This window comes from Lissotriton vulgaris, chromosome 3_1 (assembly GCF_964263255.1).
Source record: "Lissotriton vulgaris chromosome 3_1, aLisVul1.2, whole genome shotgun sequence".
NCBI lineage: Eukaryota > Metazoa > Chordata > Amphibia > Caudata > Salamandridae > Lissotriton > Lissotriton vulgaris.
This window is the reverse complement of record NC_141689.1, coordinates 252,555,897-252,579,896: the sequence shown is the minus strand read 5'-3', so window position 1 is coordinate 252,579,896 and position 24,000 is coordinate 252,555,897. Positions and strand designations below refer to the sequence as shown.

The window sequence follows — 24,000 nt, the reverse complement described above, 5'->3', positions numbered from 1 at the left end:
ACTGTACTTACTTCTGCATGTTTTCGGTATCGTAGACAATCCAGAGCTGCAAGTTTTACGGACATGTTAATGAGCAAGTTTTAATTTTTTTTTCTTTTCTAAAAATAATTTTCTAGAAGGCAAAAGTTTAACCACTTATATTGCACACTCATTAAAAATGGGGAATTAAGGTTTTTTTCACACCTAATTTGCTAATCCAGCTCATTGGGCACTAAATGCAATTGTGAAAATGATGTGTGGAAAGATCATTAGGAATACTTGTGACTATTATCAAAGTTACAGCTCTTTCGGTGTGCTCCATCCCTCAATGGCCACCATCTTGCTCTTTCTACTCTAACCCTTAAAATAAGTCTGCATTAAAATGTGCCCTCTTTGTCTTATGTATAACCTAAAATTCGACTTTTGAGCCCCTGTGTTTTGTGAGTCATGTTAATATTCTCCAAACTTGGAGGTAATAAATTAAGTGATGCCACTTCCTTTGATATCATTATCATTAAACAGCGTGCCCCATCACTCCTAGTGCCACTTTGATTAGGGCGAAATGATCAATTGACGTCAAATGAATTTACCGCAAGAACCATGGGCAGTGGGTAAGCTTGACTCAGAGAAACTTATTTGCCCTTCTGGACAGACATCCAGAACCAGGAAAGGCAAAAGAATCAGTGGACCAGTAATATATATGCACTTACAAACTACCACATATCAGATGTGTTCAGCATAACCAATTTCAGACTATGATGGGTGCCATGGAACTCTGAGGGAGCTGGTTATCCTAGTAACAAGTATCCTCTGCTGCCTCTGGAAACACAATGAGTAATGAGTAAATTCATATGGTAGTGGAAGAAGACAGGTAAGTCAGCAGCCACAGCTTGGCCAGGGTGTCTGTCTTTTCTGTACAGGTTTCTTTGTAAAGCACAAAGGCAGGCTTTCTCTTATGTTCCAGGTGCAATATTCAATTGAGACCTTTAAAGTAATTTGTCAGGTTTCATATTGAAACCCAAACAAAGCAAACCATACTTACAACCATTAGTGGTGTAACAGATAGCCAATCTTATCATAGTTCATAATATATCATCAGCAGTTTGAATTTCATTAAAATAACTTGTTTTCATAGCTTGCATAATCCCACCAGGCTATCCAAGTGCTGCACTACTGTGCTTTTATTGCTCAACATAACAGTGATTATTTTTACAAGTCTCTGAATGATGAAAGGCTGAGTTGGCCCTTCGGATGTAGGCCCAGCAACATGCAATATTCGGAGGAACAGAGAACAAGGCAACGCAGAATTACTATCGTGTTTAGGTACTTTTAGGAAAATACATATTCCAGCTTTATAATTTACACATCATTAATTAAATATGGAAGGTGTTATGTGTGTCTGTTGTGGGGCAGGATAGCATCACTCAACGGGGACCTACTTAGGATGCTGGTGTAGTCAAAGACTAGTTTTGTGGGGGCTGCAGTGCCCTGCTGTGAGCAGTCCCCTACTTAAAAAACGTTCCTTTTCATAGTTTTAATGCATAAATATTTATTTTGCTCTGTGCTTGAAATTGAAATCCCAGAGTACCTGTTTGCCTCTGAGAAGCTAAGGTAGTCTCAATCTGAAAATATTGCATCCCTAGTGAGAAGTACAATACTCTCTCTTTCAAATTACAGAGATGCAGGTACTCAGCGCCTGACACTATATGTCCTTTTGAAGCACTATCTTTAATTGTACACATCCTCCCGTGACCCAAGTTCACTTGGATGTAGAATTGTAAGTTTAGCCCTTAATGGGTATCAAAGGCAGTTCCCCAAAGGGGTGGTTTGTGTGTGTTTGTATAAATGCGAAAAAATAATATTCCTCATTAATTTGTTCTGCTCATTCTTTGTGACTTTTTTACCTCTGTTATTCTCCTCTTCTTAATTTAATCTCTAACGCTTACATATACAATAATTGAATCCGTGCCGCTCGAGTTGAGGAGTTGTTGAGGAGGTTGTTCTGCTGTATTGCTCGCCACAGGAGTGGCTGGGAGCCAACGCCCATTTGGGGGAAAGACATCTGCAAAGTCCGGCCGCAGCGGAGGTGAGAGGCGCAGGCGAGCGGGACTGCGAGGACCAGCATTCCATCTGTCATCACCAGCTGGTTCCTCTTCCCGCCACGCCGCGCCCCCTCCCAGTGCCACGCCCCCCTGCCTGGGAGAGTTCTTTACTCCTCGCGGCCCCCGCTTCGCGGGAGCCGCTCGAGTTGAGGAGTTGTTGAGGAGGTTGTTCTGCTGTATTGCTCGCCACAGGAGTGGCTGGGAGCCAACGCCCATTTGGGGGAAAGTCATCTGCAAAGTCCGGCAAGAAGCGGAGGTGAGAGGCGCAGGCGAGCGGGACTGCGAGGACCAGCATTCCATCTGTCATCACCAGCTGGTTCCTCTTCCCGCCGCGCCGCGCCCCCTCCCAGTGCCACGCCCCCCTGCCTGGGAGAGTTCTTTACTCCTCGCGGCCCCCGCTTCGCGGGAGCCGCTCGAGTTGAGGAGTTGTTGAGGAGGTTGTTCTGCTGTATTGCTCGCCACAGGAGTGGCTGGGAGCCAACGCCCATTTGGGGGAAAGTCATCTGCAAAGTCCGGCCCCAGCGGAGGTGAGAGGCGCAGGCGAGCGGGACTGCGAGGACCAGCATTCCATCTGTCATCACCAGCTGGTTCCTCTTCCCGCCGCGCCGCGCCCCCTCCCAGTGCCACGCCCCCCTGCCTGGGAGAGTTCTTTACTCCTCGCGGCCCCCGCTTCGCGAGAGCCGCTCGAGTTGAGGAGTTGTTGAGGAGGTTGTTCTGCTGTATTGCTCGCCACAGGAGTGGCTGGGAGCCAACGCCCATTTGGGGGAAAGACATCTGCAAAGTCCGGCCGCAGCGGAGGTGAGAGGCGCAGGCGAGCGGGACTGCGAGGACCAGCATTCCATCTGTCATCACCAGCTGGTTCCTCTTCCCGCCGCGCCGCGCCCCCTCCCAGTGCCACGCCCCATTGTCATACTTAGGAGAACCCGCTCACGCGCATCGCGGGACGCGCGGGGCGGTCACCGGGGCGAAGACCGGGCAAAGAGCGGGCCGTTTGAGGCCGTTCGAGGACTGAGCGGACTGGACTGGCCCATCCTCTTTCGCCCCGCATAGCATCTTAAACCCCAATCCAGGACTACAAACCACTGCGACCCCTTCTCCCTCCCACTCCTAGTGTTACTACTTTTCTCCTTTCCCTTAAGGCATGAGTTCCAGGATGACTAGGAGCAAAGCCTCCAAAAGTGGCCATCCGATTAGTGGCCCCATGGATGACTTTATTACCCGCACCAACTTCGCTATAGATCAGGAAATATCGAAACTTCACGCCCGGGTATCCCTAGAGCTGGGCGCTGCTAGAAGGCTGTCGGAAATTATTGCTACTTCCAAAAAGTCTTCCCTAGGCCCCATAGCTGCAGCTATTACCCCAGAGCGAACTACCATTCCCAGATGTGTAGTCACACAGGTCGAGGTCCATCCGACCCCGCCCCCTCCGACTCCTATTCCACCCCCCGCCCAATTACCTAAACCAAACGAAGTGAGTGTACCCGCCACTTCTTGCACTCAGAATGCAAGCGCTAAATTTCCATCTCCGGTGACATTTAATGCCCCTGGCGCAATCTTACCTAAACGGAAACATCGTTCTCGTTCCGCTTATTCGCGGAAGAAGGCGAAGATTGCGGTCTCACATGATTTAGTAAGACTAGATGGCGTAGCCAGCACCACTCAAGGTGTACAGGTCCCTGTGGTACAGCCCGTAATGGAGGGGGGGGGGGTTAATTACCAAGTCAGCCACTGAGCAGGCCAACTTGATTTCTGAAGATGAGGGCCCGCGGGTGGATGGTTTGGCCAATAACGATAGAGAATTCATTGATCTAGTGTGGGAAACTTTAAAAAAACTCCTCTCCCCTCTAGACCTCAGACTCTCACGGATCGAAAATAATTTACTCGAAATGGAAAAGAGCATTATTGCTCTTGCCACTCTCGGCCTGAGAAGTCTTGAGAATAAGGATGTTCCAGGCACTAACATAGCACCTTTAGTATCAACACCACAAGCCCCTCAACCTCTCCCTATAATCCCTACCACTCGCCCGGTCCCCAAACCAAGGACAGTGCCTGTGGATCAAATTTAAACTGGTACAAACCCCAAGGCCTCTAAACGCCCCCCTTCACACCACCCTGCAAATCCCAAACCTGGAGCCACCCCCAAAAATCATCCTGGCGACAAGGGCTACCAGCCTACTCAGGATCCCCCAGTCAAGAGCAACTTTAGAGGGGGCTACATTGACCTCCCACCGGAGGCCAATGATTTTGTGGTTGTCCTGACGGGTGTTCCTCAGATTGGTAACGACCAATATGAGAATCATTGGTCCTTGAAAAATAAAATAATGCATTGGCTTAATGTCAATAGACCAATTCCCAATGGCCATAGAAGTAGAGTCTTGATGGTACGTAGAACTCCATGGGTGGGTCCAACGAGAAAGAGCAACCCTGGGGATTGTATAGTTGTAACATTTGACGACCCTCACGCAGCGCAGCATATATGCTCGTGGCCCTGTAGTGAAGGATCTTCTGTCATCCCCAGGCCATTGTCCTTTTTCTATCCTCCACGCCCTACATATAATCAATTAAACAACTGGTCACTTGTTAACCACCAAGCTAGGAGAAGCCGCCCTAACAATCGTGTGGATCCCTACTCAAACTGGAACGGTTTCCCTACTTCAAACAGATTTGGAGGCCTGGAGGAAGTAGACTGACTCCCCAGGGACCTGGAAGCTGAAGGCCCCCCTGTTTTTCCTTGTAGTGGTAGGGATCCCCTAGTCATCGACCTCCCTTCTGACCTGGCCAGAACATCAAGCAGCCCATCTCGGGAGGGTGGGCCGATGACTATGAGCAAGGTTGTTCCAGTCGATCTGACTCCAGGTGATTTTTGCCCAGGTGGTAGGGAGGTCCAGTTGGTTCCCCCACATACTTCACCTATGCCTCCAACCCAAGCCATGCTAGCGCTAAACTATGCGTTGGAGGATACTATGACCTCCAACATCCTTCAAAACGAGCCCCTAGATAGTTTTCCTTCAGAGGCTGTGTTTTCCACATTCGAACCTGCCCACTCCGCTGTTTATTCTCCTATAGAGGCGCCACTGCTAAAGATTGTAAGCTGGAACGTGGCAGGGCTTGTCCGCAACCTCGATAACCCAGAATGGAATGCGTTTCTTGAGCCTTACAACATCTGTATCCTGCAAGAAACATGGACTCAGGAACCAAAACATAGGGTAGGCTTCGCAACCTACTTTGTTCCAGCTCTTCAGCAAAGTGGATCCAAGGGCCGACCATCGGGAGGCCTTTTAATATGGGTCAGTATTGCTTTGGGCCTGAAAGTAAGTTCTAGGCCCACTAAATCTTCTGACCTACAGAGAATCTCAATCCACTGCGAAGGTGGGAGGACACTAGAGGTTTTTAACCTCTACCTGAGAGGCGCTAGGAATGGGTCATCAAACCTACCATCGACAGGCCTAAGTAACGACCTGGCTGTTTGCAAAATTGACTCCTATGTTCTCCTTGCAGGCGATTTCAACTGCTGTTTCGAACCATTGGCAAAGGAGGACATTTTGGAATCTTTCGATGGGGACTCAAAAAGAGGAATTCCGATATTGACTCTCGATCCAATCCCAAAATGGACGCAAAGTGCGATAGACATAAATGCACTTTGCATGGAGCACAATTTGCGTTCGACGAATGGTCGTTCCAAATCGGATCCTGAAGGCGCCCATACTTATAACAGGACGGGCCACACCTCCAGAATTGATTTCATCATGTTGAATTACAATCTTTGGCCTCTCCATAAAGACATGGAGGTTATTGTTTCTACTGACAGCGACCATAACCCCCTCTCTTTAACCCTTACTTCCCCGTGGCAGACAAAGAAACAGGATAAGCCCCTTCATATCTGGAAATCATCTTATAATGTTGCACCGACAAACTGTAGCAGGCGCTTGAAGTGGGCTAAAGTCAAAGCAGACGAGGGTAGACTGTTGCAAGCTGGGGCCATTCTGTCTGGGGTGGAGTCTCAGCTTGATGTTTTATGCTTATCCAGCCTAAACGTGTTACCTTTATTTACAGAGACCATAGCAGTGCTGAGCGAGCTGTTTGTTATCCCTCAACCTAAGGTCAGGACTGCTGCTAATAGTGTCCCTAAGGCTAAAGATAAATGGTACTCTGCCAAATGTAGAGCTGCGAAGAAGGACCTCATCTATGCAGTAAAAAATAGGGACCCAGCGACCATCAGTTCCGCAAGGAAATCTTATAAAAAAGCGGTGACTGAGGCGAAGGAGATTCATGAAAATCACTTTTGGCGGGAGTTAACTGAGGCAAGCAATAGGAAGGACTCAAAGGGGTTCTGGGATCTCTTGAGAGCAAGAAACAAGCCCATTGATCAGCAGTTAACCTGCAACATTCCCGGCGATGTATGGTTTGCCCATTTTTCCAAATTATACTCTGCTACACCGGGGGAAACTCCCCCTCAAGGCTCCATGATCTGCCCAACAACTATTCCTCTAGTCATCGTCGACCCCTTCACCACCCAGGAGGTCGAAAGGGCAATTGGAGGTATTGTTTCCAACAAGGCTCCAGGCCCGGACGGGATTCCTGGTGACCTGCTGAAGTCCCACCCAGCAGTATGGGGTAGATTAATTGCCACACTCTTAAACGAGGTTCTACTGGGAGGCTCCTTTCCCGACTCTTGGAGAGGCGCTGAAGTAGTGCCAATCTTTAAGAAAGGCAGCAGGGATGATCCAGCCAACTATCGTCCCATCAGTTTGCTGGATTCAACCCAAAAGGTGGCAGGAAAAGTGGTACTGGGCAGGATTTTGCAGTGGATCGACGAGGAAAAGATTCTGTCTGACTTTCAGGCAGGATTTAGATCAGGGACAGGTACCATCGAGCAGACATTCCGTCTCCTAATGCTATACTGGTAAGTAGTGGTGCTGGGAGGGGGCAGTTTGTATTTAGTCTTTATTGACTTGCGTACTGCCTTCGACCTGGTCCCACGGGCACTACTTTGGAATGTCCTCGATGGTCTAGGCTTACCCCCCTACTTGCTGTCCCTGCTCAGGAAATTCCATGAGGATAATTTCGCCCAGATCAGATGGGGTGTCCAGGGAGAAAAAACATCTCGAATCCCAGTAGACAGGGGCGTCCGCCAGGGATGTGTGCTCGCCCCCACTCTGTTCTCTCTTTATGTCAACGGAGTGGTGGAGCACCTGCTACAACATCCTGCAGATGCACCTACCCTGGCGGGCATAAAAGTTCCCACGCTCCTGTTTGCGGACGACACCCTTCTGATATCCAAATCACCAGCGGGCATCCAGAAATTGCTCACTTCCTTCAAATCCTTCTGTGACTCCAAGGGACTTGCAATAAACATAGGCAAGACAAAATTCCTTGTCCTCAACCCCCCCAAGAAATCCGTTATTCCTCCTGTCTTAGACTCTATCCCTCTGGAAAGAGTCAAAGAATTCGACTACTTAGGAATACGTCTCAGCGATACCATGACCTGGAAAGCACACCACCAGAAGGTATTCCTGACTCACAAAAGGGCTACTGGAGCCTTGCTTAAAGAACAGCGAGCCTCATCTTTAAAACCAATTGGGGCACTGATTGATATCTATAGAGCAAGGGTTGTGAGCGCAGCCCTGTATGGGGCTGAACTGTGGGGTTTGCAGAGAGTTGATACCCTGGTCCATCTCGAAAACAACTTTCATAAAGATCTGATGAGGCTACCTCACAGTACCCCCACAATCCCTCTCTTGTTAGATACAGGCACACGTCCAATCTGTGAGCAAGCAAAATTGCGTCCCTTGCTACTCTGGTCTCGGATATGGAATGTCCCTGAACTCTGTAGCTATGCTGATGCCCTAAGAGATCTTCTGTCGCTTCCAGGTTGTAATAAGGTACCCTGGTTGAGGGAAGTCAAACTCCTGCTCTATGAGCTGGGTTTGGGAGATGCCTGGGTCAACAAAACTGCACCTCCCAAACAGCTACTTAAGAAGGTGTATTGGCTTTGGGTAGATAATAAGCGAATGACCAACCCCAACCACTGTAAATCTGTCGTCCAGTTCTTGCTAGTTAAGGAGTTACCTTATAGGGAACCCTATCTGGACCAAATTCATAAGTCTGGAGACAGATCGCTGTATTTTAAGTTTAGGGTGGGTGTGCTCCCTTTAGGACTATTCACTTCCTCTTGGAACCCTCCGCTCCAAACGCTTCCTTACTGCCCGTTCTGTGTCACAAAGGTTGAATCTGTCGCCCACTTTCTGTTTGAGTGTGAAATTTATGCAGCGCCAAGATCGAAATGGCTAAAGCCCCTGTGTAAGACTTTGGGAACAAGGTCACATGTTGAAGCCCTACGTATATTGCGCTCAGATGCACGCCCGTTTTTTGCATGTTGCATGGCGAAATTCTTAGGTTGGGCTTGGCGCTTAAGAACCTCAAGGTTGTTGCTGCTCCAGTAAAGTGTCCATTGATAAAACTGAATTTCAAGCTGGTGTATATATGGAAAAGGTTATTATTATCTGCACACTTGTTTTTATCGCTTTTATTCTTCGAATCCTAAAGCACTATATTGTATATTCTGTACTGTTTTTATTGATGTTGTACTGCTTTTATGATACGTACTGTATCGAAATAAAGTTATTACTACTATAATTGAATCATTTTTTTAAATTTGAATTCATTAACTTACAATTTAAAAAGTCCATCGACCCACTGAGCTGTTTTTTCCATGGTGTGTGTGGCTGATTAGCTCGAAAAACTGCTCCTAATGCCTGATGTTCTGTACACCTCTATATATCAAATAGAAAGAGTTTTTGAAAGTCAATAGCTCGTTCTTAAAACATGCCACTCCAGAATTGATGATGCTGTTTAGATTTCACTGTAGAGCGGAGGCAGCCAATCGATACCTTGCCATCTCCTCAGTAGAGCAGGAACATATTGCATCTGCCAGTCTGTTGTTTATGTCCTCTGAAATACTGCTTGCGCGCCTCACTGTGGCGCGCGGTACGCGATCCCGCGCAGACTCATACGCTGTGCTGGGGAGTCTTTAAGAAGCATGTTCATTATTGTGAGCATAAAGTACGGTGATGAACGATGCTTCCTGGAGAGGGTGATGGGAGATCCATCACACAGCGGTGTTCCTGAACTATTGAAGATTTCCCTCAACTGTACAATAATTTGTTATCCTTTTATCAACGCGCTGGGGCCCCGGTGGGTCTTTGTCAAAGGCGTTGCAGAGCATGAAGAGCTATTACACTTTGTGAAACAATTATGTCTTTTGATATCGGAGAATATTAAACGTCACATGGGCGCGCTGCGTGATTGTGTTTTCTCTTCCCCGTCTGTTATTTTTTTACCCAGTATGTGAAGTTCAGGCAAATGCACCAGCTATCCCCAGACCTGCCAACTTTTAAAACATTTTTATGATATGAGAGTAAGCCATGCCTTATAGGGGAGGAGCTTTGAGCCCACCGCCAAGGAGAGGGCGGGGTCAAAGACAGGGGTGGGACTTAGAGCCTGGCACTGCCTGAACAAAGCACTGGTTAAAGTACATTAAAAAAAGTTTGGGAACTGTGATGCTGCGTGCAATGGGGCGGGTGAGTTTTCGGAGGGCGGGGTCAGAGGAGTGCCAAATAAAATATTCTGTAACGTTTTTGATCTTTCACCCACTGGTAAATGCACAGCTTAAATGAAATACAAATACAAGTTAAGTTAATTAGTGGGAAATTCACTATCACACATTTTAAATAACCTCTATTAGTTAATGCACTGCAGAGGTCTGTGTCTGTAACCAAAGAGCCACAGAATTGAATCCTGGTTGGTGCAGTGGAGCATAGTGACTAGTTTATGTTCAGTGCTACAAGGTCCCAGACTGTGACAGAAAGCACTGTGTACATGTAAGTCATTATTTTAAACTTGCATTACACACAGGATAATATAAGTTGCAACAAAATGAAGGAAAATATTTAAGAGAAAGACCTTCCAAAATATATGTTTAAGTAATACCCAGACAATATGTAGTGCAATCAATTTTTATAACTGTCCTTTAACCCCTTGCGTGCGGGGCGTATTCCCCGCCTGTGCTGACTCCGCCTTGTGGGGCAGAGTCATGACGGAACGGTTTCGTCATCAGCACAGCTCAACCGACGCTGATGACGGAACCGTTCCGTCATCAGCATGGAAGGGGTTAAAAGCACAAACTGTTAGTAGGTAACTCCCTTGCAATACCACTCAAAAAGAACAAATCTGTCACATCAGGAAGCTTAAACTGTTTCCATCAATTACAGCCAGTATCCGCTTCCAAGCAGCCTTTACATTTGCATATTGACCAATCGCACACATTTACATTTCTTTCAGGCAAGCAGACACCCTGGTAAGAAGGCTTGTTTAGCTGTCTGCTTTGCCCTCAAATTCACATTAAAGGAGACTCCCTGCCGTACCCTTCAGCTGAAGTATTTTAAATGTCACAATTGACCGTCCCAGGATGGTTGTCTTTTCACAAAACGTAGGGGAATGTTGTGCCCCACATGTCCTGCCCACTTCGACCACTGGAACAGACCCTCCTCCAAAAAACGAAAAACAAATATCAAGGTGTTCTGAGACTGTCACCGACGTCTTAAGGGTGGTAAAAGTGTAATGGAAGTCAACGGCCAGGAGCATCAACGCATAGCTGAAAACCTCACTTTCTACAGAGGATTACAGCTCACTTTAGGTGCACAGCATGTGAAATCAAGTTTTTATTGGTAAACGATTTTGTTACTGGCAGACTTTCTGCTAGTGGAAAATCTGCAAGTTTATGGCTAGGTGTTGGCACGGAAATCTAAGATTTTTTTGTAGAAGTAGGTGTATACACCTGGGGATTTCTGTGCATTTCTAAAGGGTTGCAACTTTTCAAAAATTGTAAAAATAAATTTAAGGACTACATTGTTACTACTTTGATACTAAATGTGTCCAGTCAAGGCTAATATGTTATTAATCTAATAAAGAAACCTTCAAGTTTTAATTTCCGACTGCCTCCAACCTTGTTATCTATGTCTTCTACAGTAGTGAAAAGCCTAGAGGCAATAAAGAAATCACACACAGATGATCAGCCTCCTTTTTGGGCTACATGCAGAAGGTAGTTCCCTTGCACCCATTTTCTGTCATCTTCATACAAGGTGTACTTTCGAGTCCCTTATGCCTCAATCCTAAGCGCAGTCCTATTTAATATATACGCAATACTTCTAGCCAGTTTCATTGGGTCTTACACCTTTTCTCTGCATATGTAAGCCGATGATACCCGAATCATGTTCAAATCATGAGACGTGGACAGAAACATACCTGTCCACTTGGAGATTGTTCAACAGGTGTTGGGACTTAAAGTGCAAACTATTTTTTTAACCCCGGCACAGATGTACCCACAAATCTACACATAGGATGGAGCCGCATCCCTAAAGATCTCTGCTTTCTCGCTTGCCAACACAAATACTCCCTCTCAGCCTGTTTCATCTGTATAAAATCTATGATTTCAACCTGACTTTCCTTACTCTAATAGGTCTAGTCAATGGAACAAGGGGTGCTTGCTTCACCACTCTACACACGGTCAGGAGAGCTGAAAGTCCTAAAATAAGTTGTATCCCAAGGCTAGAATCTCGATGACTTAGTCTTTTGTCTAGCCTAGTGACAATAGTCTTGAATGGGTAGTCAATCTCCATAAGAGTGGAAGTGACCTTGTTCTATCTTTGCAAAAACTAGGTAAATTCTAGTTTCTCATGTATTCTATGTGGAAATCAAGGGAAAACAACAGAATGGATTGACATGTTTGGTCTATCTATGCATCATGATTTATGCAGGTGTACAGGCCATTTAGAAAACTGAAAGATAAAGTAAAATAACTTGAGTAACATGCCCTAATTTAAGAATGTGGTTCATTTCCATCAGCACTCACATGCAGATAAGTGTGAGTCAGGGGCAATGGCCTATCGAGACAACACAGGGAAGCTTCACATTACTAAGAACATGCTGTTGGAGAAAAATCGAAACATTACTTGAGATTGTATTTTAAAGCTTGAATAATTCCACATAGGAAGATCTTACCTATTTATTTAATTGTAGATTTTTACACATCACTGTTACTACACCTCCTGAATATTTCAGAGCTCTAGACTACAAGTGATTTCACTAACAGACGGGTGTTGCATGTATACATATAGGGGTGTTAAACATTTTGCTGCACAGTTATAGTCACACCAAGGTGAAGCACACCAGTATATAGAGCAGTCTTAGGAATCCAAAGTGTTTCCCGCTCTTCTTCCCAGACAGAAAGCATGCCTAGTATATCTGTATTAGTGTCCTTCTTAGCCTAACAGCAGGAGCAACTGGTCGCCTGGGCAAGTATCAACTCGCCGACGGATTATGGTGGAGCAGTGTTTCTGGGTGGAGCAGGCAAATTAAGAAATATTCTACCAAAAATTCAAACTTGTTCTGACAGAGCTTATAGAACTTCTAAATTTGCCCCCTTGGACTATACATTGGCTCCTGTTTCCGTGTTCTGATGCTTATGGATACATTTCTCCATGGAAATGCTCGGTCTCCTCGGTTACGCAGCGTTCTTTAGTACGCTCCTCCTAAACATCTGCATTCCAAAGGAACTAACCTGACCACCAGTTGTTGGTTTAATCTCAAGCGTTTGGGAAGAAGAACATTAGCAGCTTCTGGCTCCAGAATGTGGCCTTGACTACCCTCCGACAAGGGACTAAAGGGCAATCTGACCCTGTCCAAAACTCAACTTGAGACTCATCTGTACACTTGTGTGCATACACTTTATATTGTTCAAATATCCTTGGCACGCTACGGTAGCATGATACGGTACGTATGGTCCAGTACAATATGATGGGGTAGCGAAGTGTATCTAGTAATGTGGGCCTGCTTCATCTCAAACACACTGCAGCTTAAAAGGAGAACAACCCTTAACGAAAACACAATTTCGGTGAGAAAACATTGGTATATCGCCTGATCACTACGGCCAAAAGCAATTTCAGCGAGATATGGTGTTAAGTATTATCAAATCAAAATTAACATTATGAAACTAAAAAATAAGTGCCAAAACCCCAGGAGAAACATTTATTAAATAAAGTAGAAAGAAAAATGGTAAAATAGAATTAATAGAACCAGTGAAATTAATTTGCAAAGTTTTAAGGCAGAATGCTCCAAGACAGCAGAAAGCCCAGTTAAAGTTGCATTTGTCCGGCACCTAGGCAGGATTTCAGGTCAGCTGTGAAGGATATGAGATTGGTGAGTCTAGCAGGCCGCACCAGCCGTAAGTTTTACCTTGAAAGTTAGTTTTTTCTATAGTCATACTCCTCCATTAGGTCAAGGCATGATGCTGTAACTGGTGATGGTAGTACAAGAAAGGGTGGTCCCAATACACAATTATTAAAGGAACAAAAACGGTTTCACATAATATGCATAAGGAAAATCATACACAACATTTTTGAGAGATGTTATTTAATCACATCCTCATTTCAGCAAAAACATGAGAAACAATACTTAAATTATCACCTTAGTAACGAGCCGAGAAGAGGGAAGGGAATTGCTATGGGGGGGGGGGGGTGGGCGGGATAAGAGGTCCATTGAAGGATAAAGTGGTGTAGGGAATTCTGAAGGAAAGTGCAATCACACATTTGACAGTTTTCGTCCAAAAGGCATCCTATTCTGCCACATAGCAAATTTTAAACAGTTCTTAGCCGAGCCCCTACATAAAAACTCGCTAGCGCTTATCTGTTATTAGTGGGCTGGTATGGATGAAAAATTCGACATTTCGACCCCCGGACAGTGTAGGTTAATTGTCACCTTACTGTAAATGTAAATGTAAATGTATTGGCATTTATATAGCGCACTACTTACCCGTAGGGTCCCAAGGCGCTTCGACCGCTGCGAAACCCTTCCTGGCTTCCCTGAGAGATGGTCCCTTAATGGGTATCTCCAGGGTGAGACCAGGCATCCCCGGCGGTCTGGTGGGGCCGTTAGTGAAGATGAGGCAAGCTAATGCCCAGAGTTGCCGAGTGTGAACGCTGATCAGAGTGGGCACCGAGGCGAGAGAATTATCGAGTCCGCTGACCCTGGTCCAGAAACCTGCCGCGCCGGGAATTGTACCCTGGTCCCGGGCAGTCCTCTGCTCTCGGGTCTGCCGCCTCTAACCAGTGAGCCACACTACTTCACTCTAACCAGTGAGCCACACTACTTCACTGTGGGGTCTTCCTCAGGACTCGAGCGTGGGGGGGAGTGAGGTGGGCACCAAAGAAAAGCCCTACACATAGGACTGAGATAGAGGATGGTCGGGCGCGTGGGCTCCGTGAAGGGAAGAGCGAAATAGCTGCACTTAAAAAAAGAGGAACCTCTTGAGAGGCCGGTTAAATTAATAAAGTCAACGCTGCGAGTAGTACAGACTGTCAGTAAGTAGTTTCCATAGTTTTGTTTTTCTTGGGTAGTCTGGATACCTTCTCCCGATTCTCCAAGAGTCTAATAAATGACTCACTTTCTGTTGATGCTGAAAAACCTACTCCTAGTCTCTCCTATAGCTCTCCCTACCACCCAAGACTCCTAGTGGGCAGGTCACTGTCCAGCCAGCACCCTAGCCACGACCTTGCCATCCGCTCCTATCTGGGCAGATGATGGAGTCCTTCTTAACCCGTTTGTGGTGCTGTGGCTAACAGAGGGCCCAACGCCTGACCTTGGACAGCAGCATTTCACAGTCACTTAGGTGGATGCTGTAAAAGTACGCTACAGTCCCCATAGGATATTCAACATTGGTGCCACTGGTGCATCCCATGCATTGAGTTACTGTAGTTTTACTTAAAGGTTAAATAAGCTAGTTGTGTTTAACTAATGTGTATTATGTTTAATGGTCAGAGCATACATTTTGGGATACTCAATGGCATTCAGACAATGCTGAGAAATAAAAATGCCAGCAACCTCAGTCTAGAAAATGTGTAGAATATTGAGAGGACCTGCGGAAAGGTGAATTACCACCAACACAGACAGGAGGGGTCATTTGAGGCTCACCAGGCTGTTGGCTTGTTCCTTTACTTATTCTGAGTCTTGCTGGCCTTTACAGCCTTCTCATTTCTCTTCTGCCTAAGGATGACATTATTTTTTGTTTTTTATATACCTGTTCCCCTTTTGCTCTTTTAATCATTTTATACCCCTTTCATTTTGCTGCTGCTCAAATGCTGTAAAACATTTTCATTAGATGTGTTCCCTTTGATGACTTTTTAACTCTTATAGCCAGACATTTCGGTCGAGTGAGGAGTCTGAATGTACTGGGCAGTGTGGCGGGAAGAAAAGGAGAATGGTTGAATAAGCACCAAAAACCTTCAATATGAACATTACAAGGCATTAAACAACTTTACGCGTTGGGCCCACAACTTTATTTGACAAGCAGCATTATGCTGTGGAATTGAAATTGCTGCTGGAGGCGTTTTTCTTTTCTGTGCTCAGATGGTGCATGCAATAGAGGTCGTGAACTGCAGCGAGTGGTTGTAACGGCGGTCTCAGGCAGAGCACAGACCGCTGCGGTCCCACCAAGCATATTACGACTTTCATCAACGCCACTGATTTCATAGAGGTCTTTCCTCCGCGAAAACGGTGGTGGTGAGGAAAGAAAGGGGGCCCTACAAGGCCCCCTTATGCCTCACGCCTTGTGGATGCACCCAGGTGGGCACAACGTGTGCCCCACCCTAATTCCAGTACAGCATGGATTTCACAGTCCATGCCGTGCTGGAACTTCCTTTGACATTCCCATTGCAGGCACCGCTGTGGGAACGGCAAAATAAATGCCCGCCAATTACTAAAAAAGTAATTATATGGCGGAAGGTTGTCACGCAGGTTTGGCGGTGCTGTGGCATGGCAGTCCCGTCGCCGCTCTGTCAAACTCGTAATCAGCCCCTAAGTATGTATTAATTTAGGTGTTTTGTAAAGCACTTGTTGTCATCTTGTAAAAAACTTCACAGGCCTATAGGACTAATTAAGAAAAGAAAATAATGAGCTAATGAGTGTTAGCTTATGTCCAGGACCTTCATGAAGTTACTATGTTCATAGGATTCACAAGCCTCGCCTAATTCGGTGAAAATAATTTGTTTATGCCCATTAGGGCAATTTTTCTGCAGCAATACATTTCCTGGTTCAAAGTAGGCTAAAGGGTCACTGTAAACTAATAATCATGGTAGAAAACCCCTTTTCATGAGACCTTCTGGACACATAGGGGTGTTTCCACACTCCTTAATGCACTCTAATTCATCCGTGTTTGTCCCTAACGCTATTGGGAATGTTAATGAATACAGACATGGCTACACCTTTGTCGGGTTTCCCAAAATTTCCATTGGCCATGGGGACATTCATGTTCCCTCCCTCAGCAATAAACCTACAACAGATGAAGCGACACCATGATTGCCGATTTCTCAAGGTTGTAAGTTCCATCTACTGGCTTAAATCTCCACAGATCTTCAGTCTATGAATCGGAATCAGTGGTTTGCTTCCACAGATAGCACGTGTTGCACACCTGTGGTGTACTCTGTCACTCAATATACCTGTGTTTATGGATTGTGGCAATTGGAAGCCAGCAGGATGGCTCAATGAGTAAGGGCTCACTATTGACATCAGAGTGACCAGTAGTCCCAGCCCCCTGGCTCTACACTTCATTTTCCAGCATTGAGAAAGATAATATAATTAAATTGGTTAGTAGTAGCAGCAGTTTTTCACAATAATACTCAACAGCAAAAATGCTACTGCAAGGGTATTATAACAGCAGGTTAGTACACTCCACCTGAGAGACGTGTTCAGCTAATACCTGTATTCTGTCGAGGAATTATATGCAGGCAAATACTGCTCAAAGCAGAAGTATTTCTTTTTTTTTAAAACAACATATTTTTATTCAGTTTTATAACTACTTTATAAACTACTTGCAATCCCATATCATGACATTTCTCCAAGCCTATAGAAAGGGTGTTGCACTCAGATGAAGCATTTATGTAAATTCTCAGTGATTACTGGGAAAATGTGCCAGTGGTTCCTATACTTCATACCATGTCTTCAGATTCACAATCATTCATTTCGTTGGACCAATATGTTGTTACAGTTATGCCTGCTATACTCTTATGCGTAGTCTATTTACTTTGCATCATTAATTAAACATCAAACCAAACCAAGTCAAAAACGGATCACTGACATAATATCGATGTCAGAAATATCGATGTAGCAAAATATCGATTAAAAAATATAGAATACCAAAATATCGACTTCCTATCTCCAAACAGGTAAGTACAAAAATATTGAATCAAAAATATCGATGTGAAAAATATAGTCAGTCAAAATATTGAATTTTTAAAATATCTTAAAAGTAATGTAAAGGTAATGAAATAATAAGTATAATTAACTTAAACATACTCAAAATACTTAAATAACCTTATAATTAAAAAATAATTAAAGTTAAAAATAAATAAACATACAATTAAATGTTTTCAAACATATATATATATATATATATATATATATATATATATATATATATATATATATATATATATATATATATATATATATATATATATATATATATATATATATATATATAATATTTCCTTTTACATCCTGAGAAGCCTGATGAAGACAGGAAACTAACTATTCCATCAACGGGTGAGGCTCTTTCAGTCAGGAATTTGCAGGGGTTACAAGCCCTCATTTCTTTGGCTAATGAGGACAGTTCACAGAATGAGCCTACAGTCAGCCAGATTGTCACAGTGAACCGTTCCCCATCTACTGGATTCCGGGGAAAGTCCACGTTTATGCCACTAATGCCCAAAGACGCTGTGGATGTTTTCAGCGATAGGGTCATCACTGAGCTGAAAACTTTGAATAGGACGATACTGGGTAAGAAAAGACAATGTGATTACAATAACTCACAATACACCAAACTTGTGAAAAAGATTCAAGGCAACAATCGGATAGTTGTGAAAAGTGCAGACAAAGGGGGGAACACGGTTCTCTGGGCAAAGGATGATTATGTCACAGAGGCAACTCGTCAACTTAATGATCCCCTCTGTTATTCCAAATCGACAAAGTTTGTTATGCAAAACAGCCATGCGAAGACAAGAAAGGATATCAATACCTGGCTCAGAAATGGTTTATTGACTAAAGAAGAATCTAAATTCTTGAATGTTTTGCACCCTATCACACCTTTATTTTATTTGTTGCCAAAAATTCACAAACGCACTACCCCAGTCCCAGGTCTCCCTATTATTTCAGCACAGGGGAGCATGAATGAAAATATCTCAAAATATGTTGACTTTTCTTTACAGCCTCATATGATTTCTCTCCCTTCCTTTCTTAAAGACACTACTGATTTTTTGGGGAAGATTAATTGTATTACCTGGGGTCCTGAGTTATGTTTTCTGGCGATGGACATAAAAGCACTGTATACCAGTATTAATCATCACCAGGGTTTGGAAGCTGTTCAGTATTTATTGGATTCACGTGAGGCAACTATGAGGGATCACAATCAAATGTTGTTAGATATGATCCGAATTTGCCTCTTCAACAACTATTTCCAGTTTGGCAAGGAAGTTTACCATCAGGAACGCGGGATGGCAATGGGTTCGTGCTTCTCCCCCAGCTATTCATGCTTGCATGTTGGCTGGTGGGAGGAGCATGTGCTTGGCGTCACCCACGCTCACTGGCTTCCCCATCTATTAGCATACTGGAGATTTGTAGACGATATATTTATCGTCTGGAAAGGATCTCAAACCCTGGCAGCAGATTTTGTCAAAGAAATCAATGTGAATGATAGAAATCTCAAATTCACTGCTACAATCTCTGATACATCTGCTGAATTTCTGGATGTATTGATTTATATTGACAATAACAAAATACAATCCAAACTGTTCAGGAAGAGCACTGCGGGCAATTCCATCTTGCATGCCCGTAGTGCTCACCCCCCTCATACGATTAACAGCATACCCCTTGGTGAATTCATCAGAATTAAACGCATCTGTAGTGATCCTATTGTCACCCAACAATGTTTAGCAGAATCTAGGAATAGATTCCTTCGTAGGGGCTACAAAAGAGCGGTACTGGACAGAGCCCTCAATACAGTGTCAACACGCACACGTGAAACATTGTTGACCCCTAAGACAACAACTGATACCGATGATACTAAGTTGACAACAGCTAGATTCATCACTACTTTTTGTGCCCAAAGTTCCAAACTTAGCCAAATTATTAGATCTGAATAGCCAATTGTTTTAACTGATGTTATTCTTGCCCAAATCTCCTGCAATAACCTTTAGGAGGGCTCCCTCGATGAAAGATTCCCTTGACCGCACACAACCAGAAAACCAATTGAAAACCACTTGGCTTAATAAACCTGGTTTTTATAGATGCACCTCGTGCCGTGCCTGCACGTTTGCAGTTAACAGCACTGAGTATACATCTGCATTTAGCAATCGTGCCATACCAATCAGGGAACATCTCACATGCCGCAGTGACTTTGTTGTGTATAAATTGACCTGCACATGTTCATTATCTTATATAGGGAGCACAAAGTTGCAAGCACACCAACGTATCTTGCAACACATCCGGGCAATAGTAAATTCGGACATGAATTACCCGGTTGCTCGCCATTTTAAATCTGTCCACGACAAGAAACTAAAAGACCTTACGTATACCTTGTTGTGTTCAGTGGCTAACCCTGGAAGGGGTGGTGATCGAGAAAGACTTCTCCGTCAAAGAGAGGCTTATTTCATCATTCTGCTCGATGCCAGATCCCCCAATGGGCTGAATGCCTTTGATGAATTGCACCATTATTTATGATTTCAGTAGCTTTTCCATTGTGTATATAATTGTATATTTGTTGTCATTTTTGAAAAGTGGGAGTTTTATCAGCCCTTTCAGATATTCAAAAGATGAAATAACAGCTGGGTTTTTATACACCTATGAAATCTGAAGTGTTTTTGGTAAACTTCCATAAATTGATGCCTCTGCCGCTAATGTGATTCCATGTATATAACATCTAAAATCTTTTTTGGTCTAATCACTTGTTTTTTGTATATATTGGCAATTTGTGATGTCCTTTAGATCATGGTGAGGGCCACTATTTTTTGAAAACTTCATTTATTGCACTTGCAAAAGATCTTGATGTTTCATCACTAATATGAATTTTTGCCTTTTTTAAAAAATATCAGCTATTATGTTTGGCCGCTTATAAGCACTATGCTCTAATTGTTTTTCAATATTCTATAAATTTGGGAATATTGTTTATGGACTTGCGATCACATTAATTTAATTGCCAGTTAATGTTGTTATTTGACCCTTGCAACCTGTTTCTTTAGGTGTTTGGGCTTTCATTTGTGATTTAATCCACCGCCTTCTCCTGACGCGCCATGTGACCAAGCCCCGTCCACGGGGCGAAACGCGTCATGGAGGGCACTTGCTCTGCACTATTCACTGCCTATTAAATGCACTGCTACAACTAAATATCGTTGTTTGCTGGCTCATCTTTTCTGATCTGAGAGATTGCTGGAGGTCTGCGCCCGCTTTAACTGCGTCCAGAGCAGTTGGGAGTTTGCTGTTTCATATATATATATATATATATAAATAAACATAATATTAATAAAAAAGATACTATATTTTTACAATAGGATAGCAGGAGAGTAACATTTACTATTACCACTCCAGTAAATGCAACAGTAGAGAAAGCGTTGGATAGCGCAGGGGTAAAAATTACTATTCCCACTCCAGAGAGTGCAACAGTAGAGAAAGCTTTGGATAGTGTAGGGTAAAAATGACTATTCCCACTCCATAGAGTGCAACAGTAGGGAAAGTGTTGGATAGCATAGGAGTAAAAATTACTATTCCCAATTCAGTGAATGCAACAGTAGGGAAAGCGTTGGATAGCGTAGGGGTAAAAATTACTATTCCCACTCCAGTGAGTGCAACAGTAGGGAAAGCGTTGGATAGCGTAGGGGTAAAAATTACTATTCCCACTCCAGAGGGTGCAACAGTAGGGAAAGCGTTGGATAGCATAGGGGTAAAAATTACTATTCCCACTCCAGTGAGTGCAACAGTAGGGAAAGCGTTGGATAGCGTAGGGGTAAAAATTTCTATTCCCACTCCAGTGAGTGCAACAGTAGGGAAAGCATTGGATAGCGGGAGGGTAAACATTTCTATTCCCACTCCAGAGAGTACAACAGTAGGGAAAGCGTTGGATAGCGGGAGGGTTAAAATGACTATTCCCACTCCAGTGAGTGCAACAGTAGGGAAAGCGTTAGATAGCGTAGGGGTAAAATTGACTATTCCCACTCCAAAGAGTGCAACAGTAGGGAAAGCGTTGGATAGCATGGGGTAAAAATTACTATTCCCACTCCAAAGAGTGCAACAGTAGGAAAAGGGTTGGATAGCGTAAGGGTAAAAATTACTATTCCCTCTCCAAAGAGTGCAACAGTAGGGAAAGTGTTGGATAGCGTAGGGGTAAAAATTACTATTCACACTCCAGAGAGTGCAACAGTAGGGAAAGTTAATCTATACTACTATTATAAAGAGAGAACTGTGTCCTTTGAGCCAGGTAAACTCGAAAAGTACACCACCAATCCAAACACCCAATACATCTTTGAAAACGTCAGGGCAAGCAGAAGGACATAGGCTATATAAAAACAAAATATATATGTTAGAAGGGAAACGTAATTTTTAAGGGAAAGTAGTCCCTTAGAAGTAGCTCCAGCGAACGACGTGCGTGCTGATGCGTGCTGACATCACAGGGGAACGCGGAAGCCGGAAGCAACACCCTGCGAGGAGCGGACAGGAGAAAGGAAGCGACACCCTCCAAGGTCCGGAGTGCGTAGAGGAGCGTCGACATGCCCAGGGGAGCCCAGAGTAAGAGCGGACAGGAGAGTCGGCAGAAGCGGCCAGGACCAAGAAAACGAGCGCGGAGAAACAGCGGAAGCGACACCCTCCAAGGTCCGGAGCGAGTAGGGGAGCGTTGACATGCCCAGGGGAGCACAGAGTAAGAGCGGACAGGAGAGTCGGCAGAAGCGGCCAGGACCAGGAAAACGAGCGCGGAGAAGCAGCGGAAGCGACACCCTCCAAGGTCCGGAGCGAGTAGAGGAGCGTCGACATGCCCAGGGGAGTGCAGAGTAAGAGCGGACAGGAGAGTCGGCAGAAGCGGCCAGGACCAAGAAAACGAGTGCGGAGAACCAGCAGACACGAGCGTGGGCAGAAGCGCCCAGGACCAACAAAACGGGAGCAAGGAAACACTGTAAGTATGCTCTGCTGCTCCCGGCCGCTCTGCTGCGCCTCTCCTGCTGCGATGCTGCCCCCAGCCCCCTTTTGCCCTGGGCAACGCCAGGGCGGGCTGCTAGTATTTCATATATGAATAAAAATAAATTAAATATTAATACCAAATACAAATTAATTAAAAGCATTTAAGAATTTTATATAATATAATAATTAATCAATTAAAAATACAAAGAAATTAATTATTACAAATAATTACCTATTAATACAAATTATTTACCAATTAACAATTAATTAACAATTAAAAAATAATTCAAAATTACAACAAAAGAAATCCAATAAATAAATTAAAATATTTAATTCATTACAATTAAATTACTTCCCCCAACCTATTCCCCTACAAACCCACACCCCGCTACAGAAAATAAATTAATAACATTAACATAATGATCAATTAAACTATTAATTAAAATTAATTACCAATTATATTTTAATTAATTACCAATTAAAAATTTAAATATCAATGAATTCAAAATAAATACCAATAAACTTTAAAATGTAATTAATTATAATTAAATTACTTCCCACCGTATTCCCCTATAAACCCACAACCCGCTACAGAAAATAAATTAATAAAATTAACATAATTTTCAATTAATCGATTAATTAAAATAATTACCAATTATATTTTAATGAATTACCCATTAATTATGAATTAACAATTAATTCAAAATAAATACCAATAAATAAATTAACATATTTAATTAATTATAATTAAATTACTTCCCACCCTATTCCCCTATAAACCCACAACCCGCTACAGAATTATATTACACAAAAATTAAATACCATAAAATTAAATAATTAAAATAAAATATAAAATAAATATACACTTTTCACACTTATACTAACCTAAAAAATACTTTACAAAATTGAATACTATTAAAAAATTAATATTAACTTACTTAACTCAAATTCGATATTTTTGTTGTCTATATTCTGTCCATTCTATATTTTTGTTGTCTATATTCTGTCCATTCGATATTTTGTCCATTCTACATTTTTGATTCGATATTAATGCTATTCTATTTGATATTTTTGTACTCTATATTCTGTCCATTCGATATTGTGTCCATTCTATATTTTTAACTCGATATTAATATAACTCAATATTAAAAACCCAATATTTTGAGTGTATACCGTCAAAAACAAGGGCAACCAGTTTGTGAGGGACTCTTCTAGACTACTGTGTAAATTGTGGGCCTAAGAGTGTTCTGATATCTCGGTTTGTGGGCACTCAAGGCTACAAACGTTACAAGTGTCAATAAGATCAAAGTAGCCAGTGTTGGTTGTCTAGGGTAGAGAGGGTAGGGGCCAATCTAGTGTACTGGTAGGATGGGTCCCCCAGGTTTCCTCCGGGCCTCTTAGGGAAGCTGGAACCATTTCCCATGCTTTTCTCATTTCGGTATTCCTTTAACCTGTTTTGTATCCCGGTGCAGTGCCAGGCTTTTGTAATCCACCCATTTTACTGCACATACACAGCATGGGACATACCTTCATGCTCTTGTTTGATAGATACCCTGACCTCTGCTTCAGTTACTTCCCAGCTATGGTATCCATATCCCGGGAAGTAATGTTGCAAGAACAGCTTCCTGTGAGTATCGAGAAGTAGCTT

General features: G+C 43.5%; 1 protein-coding gene across 1 annotated transcript in view; it reads left to right on the top strand.

The window, feature by feature from the left end:
- Window positions 1-24,000, top strand: part of MYO5B (myosin VB) — a 1,009,160-nt gene that overhangs the window by 725,625 nt on the left and 259,535 nt on the right. The window lies entirely within an intron of this gene.